This window comes from Oncorhynchus kisutch, linkage group LG14, assembly GCF_002021735.2.
Source record: "Oncorhynchus kisutch isolate 150728-3 linkage group LG14, Okis_V2, whole genome shotgun sequence".
Classification (NCBI taxonomy): Eukaryota; Metazoa; Chordata; class Actinopteri; order Salmoniformes; family Salmonidae; genus Oncorhynchus; species Oncorhynchus kisutch.
Window position 1 is genome coordinate 41786337 of NC_034187.2, and position 9707 is coordinate 41796043.

Consider the following 9707-nt stretch of genomic DNA (forward strand, 5'->3'; position numbering starts at 1 on the left):
GCTCTGGTACCGCTTGCGGTGCGGTAGCAGAGAGAACAGTCTATGACTAGGGTGGCTGGAGTCTTCAACACCTTTTAGGGCCTTCCTCTGACACCGCCTGGTATAGAGGTCCTGGATGGCAGGAAGCTTGGCCCCAGTGATGTACTGGGCCGTACGCACTACCCTCTGCAGCATCTTGCAATTGGATGCAGAGCAGTTGCCATTCCAAGCGGTGATGCAACCAGTCAGAATGCTCTTGACCTGCTCCACTACAGTCCCATCAATGTGAAAGGGGGTGTGCTCGGCCCTCCTTTTCCTGTAGTCCACGATCAGCTATTTTGTCTTGCTCATGTTGAGGGAGATGTTGTTGTCCTGGCACCACACTGCCAGGTCTCTAACCTCCTCCCTGTATGCTGTCTCATTGTTGTCGGTGATCAGGCCTACCTACCACTGTTGTGTCATCGGCAAACTTAATGATGGTGTTGGAGTCGTGCGTGGCCATCTTGGGTGAACAGGGAGTATAAGAGGGGACTAAGCATGCATCTGATGCCACCCTTTGTCTTACCAGAGGTTGATGTTCTTGCCAATGCACAGAAAAGCCAGCCAACTGTATATTATCCATGTCGGTGAATCATAAGATATTACAGTTTTTAAGGCCCCGTTGGTAGGATAGTCCCGAACGGAGCTCATCCAGTTTATTCTCAAGTGATTGCAAATTTGCCAGTAGGATGGATGGTAAAGGCGGATTATCCACTCGCTGACAAATTCTCACCAAGCACCAGGATCTGCGCCCCCTGTATCGGCGTCTCCTCTTCATGTGAATGACAGGGATTTGGGCCTGGTCCAGGAGGAGCCGTAAATCTTTCGCCTCCGATTCATAAAAAAAGAAGCTATTTTCAGTCATTATTATTATTATTATTATTTAACTAGGCAAGTCAGTTAAGAACAAATTCTTATTTACAACGACAGCCTACCGGAGAACAGAGACGGTGGCAGATACATTATGTACAACAAAAGTTACAAACAGCACAAAAATACACACAGAATAGCACAATTAGTCATACCCTCCGGCGCTATTATTAGATAGATGTCTTCCTCTGGATAGAAAAGCAAAGTCAACTTACTTCTTGAATTGTGTAGCTGAGAGTGGTGGAAATCCAGCTCATTTCTGGAAAGTGGTCAAATCTATGAAAAAAATGACACCCCTTCATTGACCCAGCAGGTTATGACAGCCTCTGGTCCCATAACAGACAAAAATGACATTTGTGATTGTTTAATAACCCTTTTCCTAGGATTAACCCTTTTCTTATTCACTGCTAGACAGATAGCAGAGAATGATACTCTTTTGTAAATTTGAACCATTTTTATGTCAATGACGTATTAAAAAACATCCACAGGAACGGAGTCGCTTGATCCCTTTCTACTGCAGCTTTCTGTCCCCCTATTGTAAAACCTTTGACACACATTTTTATTCAACAATTGCTTCTGGTGCTATCCCTGAGCTCTGGAAGGCGGCGCATGTCCTCCCCCTTCACAAAGTGGAGATCTTTCTCACCTAGATCAAGACCACCCAATTTCTAAACTATCTTGCCTTGCAAAAATATTAGAATCCCTGGCAAACACTCATCTATGAATTATTTTAACTTCAAATGATATTCTTAATGTGTACCAGCCTGGTTTTAGACCTGGACATAGCACCGTTTCAGCAGCTACGTTTGTCTTAAATGATACATTAAATTGCTTAGATCATAGGAATAACTGTGCTGCAATATTTATAGACCTATCCAAGGCCTTTAATACTGTCAACCATCCCCTACTCATTCAAATGGGGCTCGACCAGGCATCTCGGAAGTGGTTTGGGGAATATATGTCAGACAGGACGCAATGTGTGCTTTTTGATGATGATTTCAAGTCAAGTTACCTCGATGTTACTAAAGGTGTTCTGCAGGGGTCAATTTTGGGACCCGTCCTCTTTACTATGTATATACAGTGTATTCAGACCCCTTGATTTTTTCCCCACATTTTGCCAAACTGACCAATCAGGGGAGAAGGGCCTTAGTCAGGGAGATGTGTCGCGCTGCATGAGGCAAATCAAAAGGTTGGCTGGTCCTCATTAAAGTCCCGTAGATCACTTCATTACTCCCTTTTTGATTACAAAGCTCTACCACACACGCTTTCGACCTACCTCACTTCACTGTTAAAATGTCTAAATATCAGACAGCAAACACTTTCACAGGGATGGTTAACTCTTAAGGTTCCACTAGTACGTATCGACCTAGGTAAATCATAATTCAGTTTTAGTGACCCTCCCAATTTGTTGTATTGTTGTCCTCAGGGAACCATTGTAAATGAGACCCTGATGTCAATGGGCTCCCCTGAATTAATTCAATTAAAATAAAATACATTAGAACGAGTGAAAAATTGACACGGGTCATGTGAAAATCTATTTATAGAAACACTCTCTCTGGCACATATTGATAAAATCGAGTCCGAACTATACATTTAACTATGCATACATCGAGTCATAAATATGCAGGCATCAATCCACCTCTCTCTCTCGAACTACCCACCTAACTACCCACCCAACCATCCATTCACATGGGCTTTAGAATTGGCTGTGGAAAGGAGGCATATAAAGTCCTGAAAGCCAAGGGAATCTTTTCACAAATCTTTTCCAAATTGTCAAATGTTGCCAATGCAAGGACATACGTCACTGCAATGGCCCTGTGTATTGTCCTCAAAATGTCACAATAAATATGTGATTACCTAAGAAGCATTACCCATATTGAGAATAGGAGGGGACAGATGATGAATCCAGTCCATCAAAATATGCAGCTACCTACCTGAGGGTTGTCGGGATGATGTAACATCTGGGCTCTTTCTAGAAGAGATGGCATCTTTCATTTTCATTTATATTTCTTCAGATGTGTTGATTTCTAGCCTCTGCATTGAGATGAAAAGACAAGGATTACTGACATTTTTTCATCCATGTCAGTATCCCAATTACACTGGGATACATATCTGGCAGGCTATGTATCCTGCTGTGGAAACAACAACAAAATATTTCATCCATGTGAATATGCCAATTTTTGTGTTTTGTGTTTGTTATTCACTGCGTCTCATAGCATCATTGTCATGGGCTTTGTCAATCATTGTCAATACTGGCTACATGTCCCCACTGACTGGAAGAGTCTATGGGCAATTTCTGTGTAAAAACTCTGCTCTCTATGCAAAGTGATAGTACACTTCAAACTGCAAATTGACAACGTATGACATCATCCCCATGTGAGCGAATAGCCTTCCTATGTTCTTGTTGTGCTAAACCCAAGACACAGGGTAGTTTTGATTATTAGTATAAATAATTGTTTGCTTCAGAGGTGTTATTATCACTTAAACACATCACTTTTTTTTATTTATTTGTCTGTTCATTATGCATTTATAATGGTATTCAGCTACTCAAGTTAAGGAGGATACTTTCCATGATCAAATAGTCTACAAAATAAAGACCAGGAAAATAAACCATGTAGCTTCACTCCCTCTACTGGATAAAACAAATACTGAAGATATTGTGTGTGGTTGAAATTGAGGATGACAATGATCAGTTCTTTTTTTCCTCCTTTTTTTGTGAGCAGCTTTTTACTTTATAGTCTCTTTTCAAGGGTGGGTTACACGTTTTTTTTTAAGTCAAAGAAATGCCTACAAAGATATCCCCAAACCATTCCCTCCCTCACTCCCTATCCACATCCCCCACCTGATGAAAGCATGCCTCCCACAGTTTCTCACCCAGAAACAGAGGTTGCCCATCAGTCCCCATCCCACCCATTCATTCTCGCTGTCAATAATTATAATGTGATAACTTCCAATAGTAACTGTATCCACTTGTTAAATGGGAGAGAGTGAGGTTTTTCCCATCTTAGAGGCAAAAACTATTTGCAGCAGTAACCTTCTCTGACTGATTGAGAGATTCAAGATGTCATCATTAAGTAACATAAGCATTGAATATTTAAGTACATACAGTTGAAGTTCGGAAGTATACATACACTTATGTTGGAGTCATTAAAACTAGTTTTTCAACCACTCCACAAATTTCTTGTCAACAAACTATGGTTTTGGCAAGTCGGTTAGGACATCTACTTTGTGCATGACACAAGTCATTTTTCCAACAATTGTTTACAGACAGATTATTTCACTTATAATTCACTGTATCACAACGCCGGTGGTTCAGAAATGTACATACACTAAGTTGACTGTGCCTTTAAACAGCTTGGAAAATTCCAGAAAATGATGTCATGGCTGTAGAAGATTCTGATAGTCTAATTGACATTATTTGAGTCAATTGGAGGTGTATCTGTGGATGTATTTCAAGGCCTACCTTCAAACTCAGTGCCTCTTTGCTTGACATCAAGGGGAAATCAAAAGAAATCAGCCAAGACCTCAGAAAAAGAAGTGTAGAGCTCCACAAGTCTGGTTTATCCTTGGGAGCAATTTCCAAACGCCTGAAGGTACCACATTCATCTGTACAAACAATAGTACAATAGTACTTACAATAATAAGTATAAACACCATGGGACCACACAGCCGTCATACCGCTCAGGAAGGAGACGCATTCTGTCTCCTGGAGGTGAACGTACTTTGGTGTGAAAAGTGAAAATCAATCACAGAACAACAGCAAAGGACCTTGTGAAGATGCTGGAGGAAACGGGAACAAAAGTATATATATCCACAGTAAAATGAGTCCTATATCTACATAACCTGAAAGTCCGCTCAGCAAGGAAGAAGCCACTGCTCCAAAACTGCCATAAAAAAGACAGACTACGGTTTGCAACTGCACATGGGGACAAAGATCGTACTTTTTGGAGAAATGTCCTCTGCTCTGATGAAACAAAAATAGAACTGTTTGGCCATAATGACCATTGTTATTTTGGAGGAAAAAGATCATGTTGTGGGGGTGCTTTGCTGCAGGAGGCACTGGTGTGCTTCACTAAATAGATGGCATCATGAGGCTGGGAAATGATGGGGATATATTGAAGCAATAACTCAAGACAACAATCAGGAAGTTAAAGCTTGGTCACAAATGGGTCTTCCAAATGGACAATGACCCCAAGCATACTTCCAAAGTTGTGGCAAAATGGCTTAAGGAAAACAAAGTCAAGGAATTGGAGTGGCCATCACAAAGCCCTGACCACAATCCTATAGAACATTTGTGGGCAGAACTGAAAAAGCGTGTGCGAGCAAGGAGGCCTACAAACCTGACTCAGTTATACCAGCTCTGTCAGGAGGAATGGGCCAAAATTCACCCAACTTATTGTGGGAAGCTTGTGGAAGGCTACCTGAAACATTTGACCCAAGTTAAACAATTTAAATGCAACGCTACCAAATACTAACTGAGCGTATGTAAACTTCTGAACCACTGTGAATGTGATGAAAGAAATAAAAGCTGAAATAAATCTCTCTACTATTATTCTGACATTTCACATTGTTAAAATAAAGTGGTGATCCTAACTGACCTAAGACAGGGAATGTTTACTAGGATTAAATGTCAGGAATTGTGAGAAACTGAGTTTAAATGTATTTGTGTCACGTACTGGGTGTAGCGGGTGAGAAGTCAGGCACAGGAATCAGAGAGTTCAGGGTAGTGCTATATTTAATGTACAAAACGGCGAACATAAGCCAACCCCACGAAAACAAAGGGCGCACAACAAAACAAATGGGGACTTAAACTGTCCAGCAAAGCCCACAAAATGTAACATGTAACCCACAGACGTGCACACAAGTTACACAAAACAATCCCGCACAAAGAGCAGGCGGGCCTACTGGTAGATAAAGTCTGACTAATCAGCCTAAAACACAAACAGGTGAAACCAATAAACAGAAAGGGGAAAAAGGATCAGTGGCAGCTAGTAGGCCGGTGACGACGACCGCCACCCGAACAGGAAGGGGAGCCACCTTCGGTAGGAGTCGTGACAATTTGCCTAAGGTGTATGTAAACTTCCGACTTCATCTTAATTAATTTTGTAACTTTGCCCCAGAAATATTTTGCTGCACTCCCACATCATATGAAGGAATATGCCTACCTGATTTAGGGGACACACACAGTTGGGAGTTGTGGCCAATTTTATTGTACATGGTTTCCTTTGCGTTAAATACAGTCGGTGAGCAAACTTAAAATGTACAAGTTGATGGTTGGGATTATGGGATGCCAAGGACATATTTTTCAAAATTCTGTTCCAGTTAAGGGGTTGTTCAGATTCAGTTAGATATGTGGACCATACTTTAATAGCTAACTCTAATAGCTAATAGAATATGAGCTTTCCAAAAGTAGTTTATATATTATAGAGATCAGTCCATTCAGGAGCCCAGATCATTTATTTATAAATTCCATCATTGGATGGTTCGGTAGTTGTGTTTCCCAAGGGACTCCATAGGCCAGCATAGCTGACCTAAGTTGCAAATATAGAAATAAGGAGTGTCCTAGTAAAGTGTATGTATCTTTAAAATCTTGGAACGTTCTCAAACCACATTGGGTGCATGCAAAAGGCCACCCTCCAGATCGCACGACATTACCGGGAAATATTAGAGTATGGGCATGCCATTTTGATTCCCAGTTACATTGTTTTTCCAATGTTGTGCCAAATAAATTGTGTGACCAATCACAGGACCAAAGAATAGTTTACATTGTTTAAGCGATATATCTGTGAAGACCACCTCTCCAGGGGCAATAGGAGGCAGCATATTTCTCTTTATACTCAGCCAGGGGGAAGAATAATTATGTCTAAACCAATTTAGGATGGGGCAAAATGCTAGTGGCTGGAAATACAATTTATAGTTTGGTACGGATAGTCCACCTACATCTTTCCCCCTTTGTAAATGGGTTAATTTTTTCATCCGGGATCGTTTACCTTATCATATACATTTTGGAACCACACTGACTTTTATCCCAATAGGCAGAAGGAGGGGCCATGGGAAACATTGAACTACAGATATTCAGCCGTGGCAATATAACAGATATTCTTTTGGTTAAAGCAACTGGGACATTATTCCATCTACTGAGGTTGGATTTAATAGATTTTTTTCTGAAAAACTGAATATAGGTTACAACATGAATATAATCTATTTGCTTATTCGCCACAATTAAACAAATACTACACCCTCACATTAAGCTCCCGCCTGTGTCTGAGATTCTGAATCTTATCATAATTGTGACATGAGTAGCCTATTGTATCTCCATCATTCATTGTTTTGGTGCTACTTTACCATGGCTTTTCTCCAATCCCGTGACAATGTATTTTTACTAAACAAACTTGTCTGTCACCATGACTAATCATATAGAACAGGTGGACTGGGGTGATCCCTGTGTGCTCTTAAAACAAGAGAACACAAATAGTTTTATCCTCTGTCATCAGCAGGCACAACACACCCTCCCCCCCCCCCCCCCCCCCCCCCCCCAATAGCAGGGAATGTGTATGGAACCAGTAGCTTTGACGCAATGCAGGGTCTGTCAAATGCCTGTAGGAGTGTATGACACACAAGGAAAGCATTTGTTTCATTCAGCAAAGTTAGAGATGACTGATGGCATCAGATTATCATTGTCTTTCTCCATTTACCACCCAGTTTTTAATAATAGCTACCATGGAAAAGTACAACGCACAGGCAGAACACTATCATACCATTCATTACAAGTCACAGGTATGTTGTGTGTGGATAGAAGAATTGGGATAACACTTTATGAACCTCTGGTTTGATAGGGTTTAGCTTTGGTGTTGTGGTTATGTCATAATTTGTTCTCCCATATTGATGAATATGGTTTTTATATAGGTAAAAACCTGGAGTACTTCATGCTGTATATAATAAACGCACCTGCCTTCATTTAGGTCTATGGTAGCGCTCAAAAACCCAAGTGGGGTATACCCAGTTTACAGCCGCCTCCCCTTGGGTTCTCAGTTGATGTTACTGATTACAGCTGGCTCTCTCGTGAACTACAATCCCGACGCTCTGTTGAATCTCGACGCTCTGTCTAAACGTAAATACACTTCACTTGCGATACAGTTTTGGAAACCTTTGGAACAAAATGTTCATATAAGCGAGAAAATCTTTAAAACACAAAAGATACAGTACACTTACTGAGCTCAGTTAAGCAAAGTTGCACCCGTCTGTTTTTCTTGAGGCAAGTTTTCTTGAGTCTACCGCCTCTTCATAAGAGATTGGTTAGCAGTACTACTCCTAGTAGAAGTGAGAATTAGGGGAAGGAGTCTTCAACAAAGAGTTTGTTGTCATTCAATGAGAGACGACTAGTTTTCATGCACATTTTGTCACTTGAGAAATACTGCACCAAACATCTTGGTTAGATGTCAAATTGCGCAACTAAGACCTCGGGAAAAAAAAACGTAAAATGTTATATACTGTATATGATTTATCTTCGATTAATTCACACTATTTTGATGAAGTGTTAAAGCGATGCAGTTACGGTGGCTCAAGAGAGACAAACAGCAGTAATATAGCACTTTGGAGTCTGGAAGGGCAAAGGGGCATATGCTCTGCACAGGTAGACTGCGTGAAGCCAAATATTTTTTTTTCTTCACAAATTGCATGGTGTTTTGACCAATCTGAAAACATCGGATGTAATTGGTCAAAATACCAATTAACGGAGAAAAAAACATCTGAATTGGGCTGCCTGTGTAAATGCAGCCAGCCATAGAGCCCTATCTGTGCATGTGCCTGGTTTAGACTGTCATGGTTCCACCTGTCACCAGAGGGCGGCAGAGACCTGTCATCTTTCACCTGTCACTAGAGGGCGGCAGAGACTGTTTTAGAGACTTATGATAGGTGTTTTCTATTTAAGCAATAAGGCACGAGAAGGTGTGGTATATGGCCAACATACCGTGGCTAAGGGCTGTTCTTATGCATGACGCAATGCGGGGTGACTGGATACAGCCTGAAGCCATGGTATATTGGCCATATACCACAAACCTCAGAGGTGCCTTATTGCTACTAGAAACTGGTTACCAACGTAATTAGAGCAGTAAAATTACATGTTTTGTCATACCCATGATATACTGTCTGATATACCATGACTGTCAGCCAATCAGCATTCAGTGCACGAACCACCCAGTTTATAATACTAATTACCACCAGCTAAATATATGACGTTAAAATGCCTACTTACTCTGTTCCATCTGACTGCGCAATCCACTGTCTCATCAGTCCAGCCAGGCACTTCATAAATGTGATCTCCACTATAAAAAGCATCTAGACATTATCTCTTTAGACTAACATTCTGTTTTCAACAGCGATTTGTATAAACCTTGCTGTCTGTCTCTCTGACATTTGCAACATTGTTTCAATATACCAATTCGATCTCCAGCTGTCCCATAGTAATGAACGTGTCTGGACGAGACAGGCAGGCAGAGTTTCTCAGCCGGTCGAAATCATGAATCAGCTGGCATCATCTTTATGGATATATACAAAAAAATGTCAATTGAAAAAAGTTCAAACAAAACAAAGTGCAGCTAGTTTGCAGTCTTTCCAGCTTCAGTTTGAAGTGATTGTGTTAGCTGTGTTGTTGGCTAGCTCCTCTGAAGAACAGTGTCCTGAGGAGTGAGCACATTTTGTATGCCAGGCGAAATCGCGCCTCATTAGCTCATTTTTATGGATGTATCCAAATAAATGTAACTAGAAAACAGCTTAAACAAATGTTCTTTGCTGTTATTCTGGCTCGACTTCGGCCTAAC

General features: G+C 41.0%; 1 long non-coding RNA gene across 1 annotated transcript; it reads right to left on the bottom strand.

The window, feature by feature from the left end:
• Window positions 1–426: 426 nt before the first annotated feature.
• Window positions 427–8475, bottom strand: LOC116353382 (uncharacterized). Its single transcript, XR_004202797.1, has 3 exons — window positions 8101–8475; window positions 2823–2922; window positions 427–1164 (listed from the first exon to the last, which is right to left on the bottom strand). It is a non-coding gene; the product is annotated as an uncharacterized LOC116353382 (long non-coding RNA).
• Between the last annotated feature and the right edge of the window lie 1232 nt (window positions 8476–9707).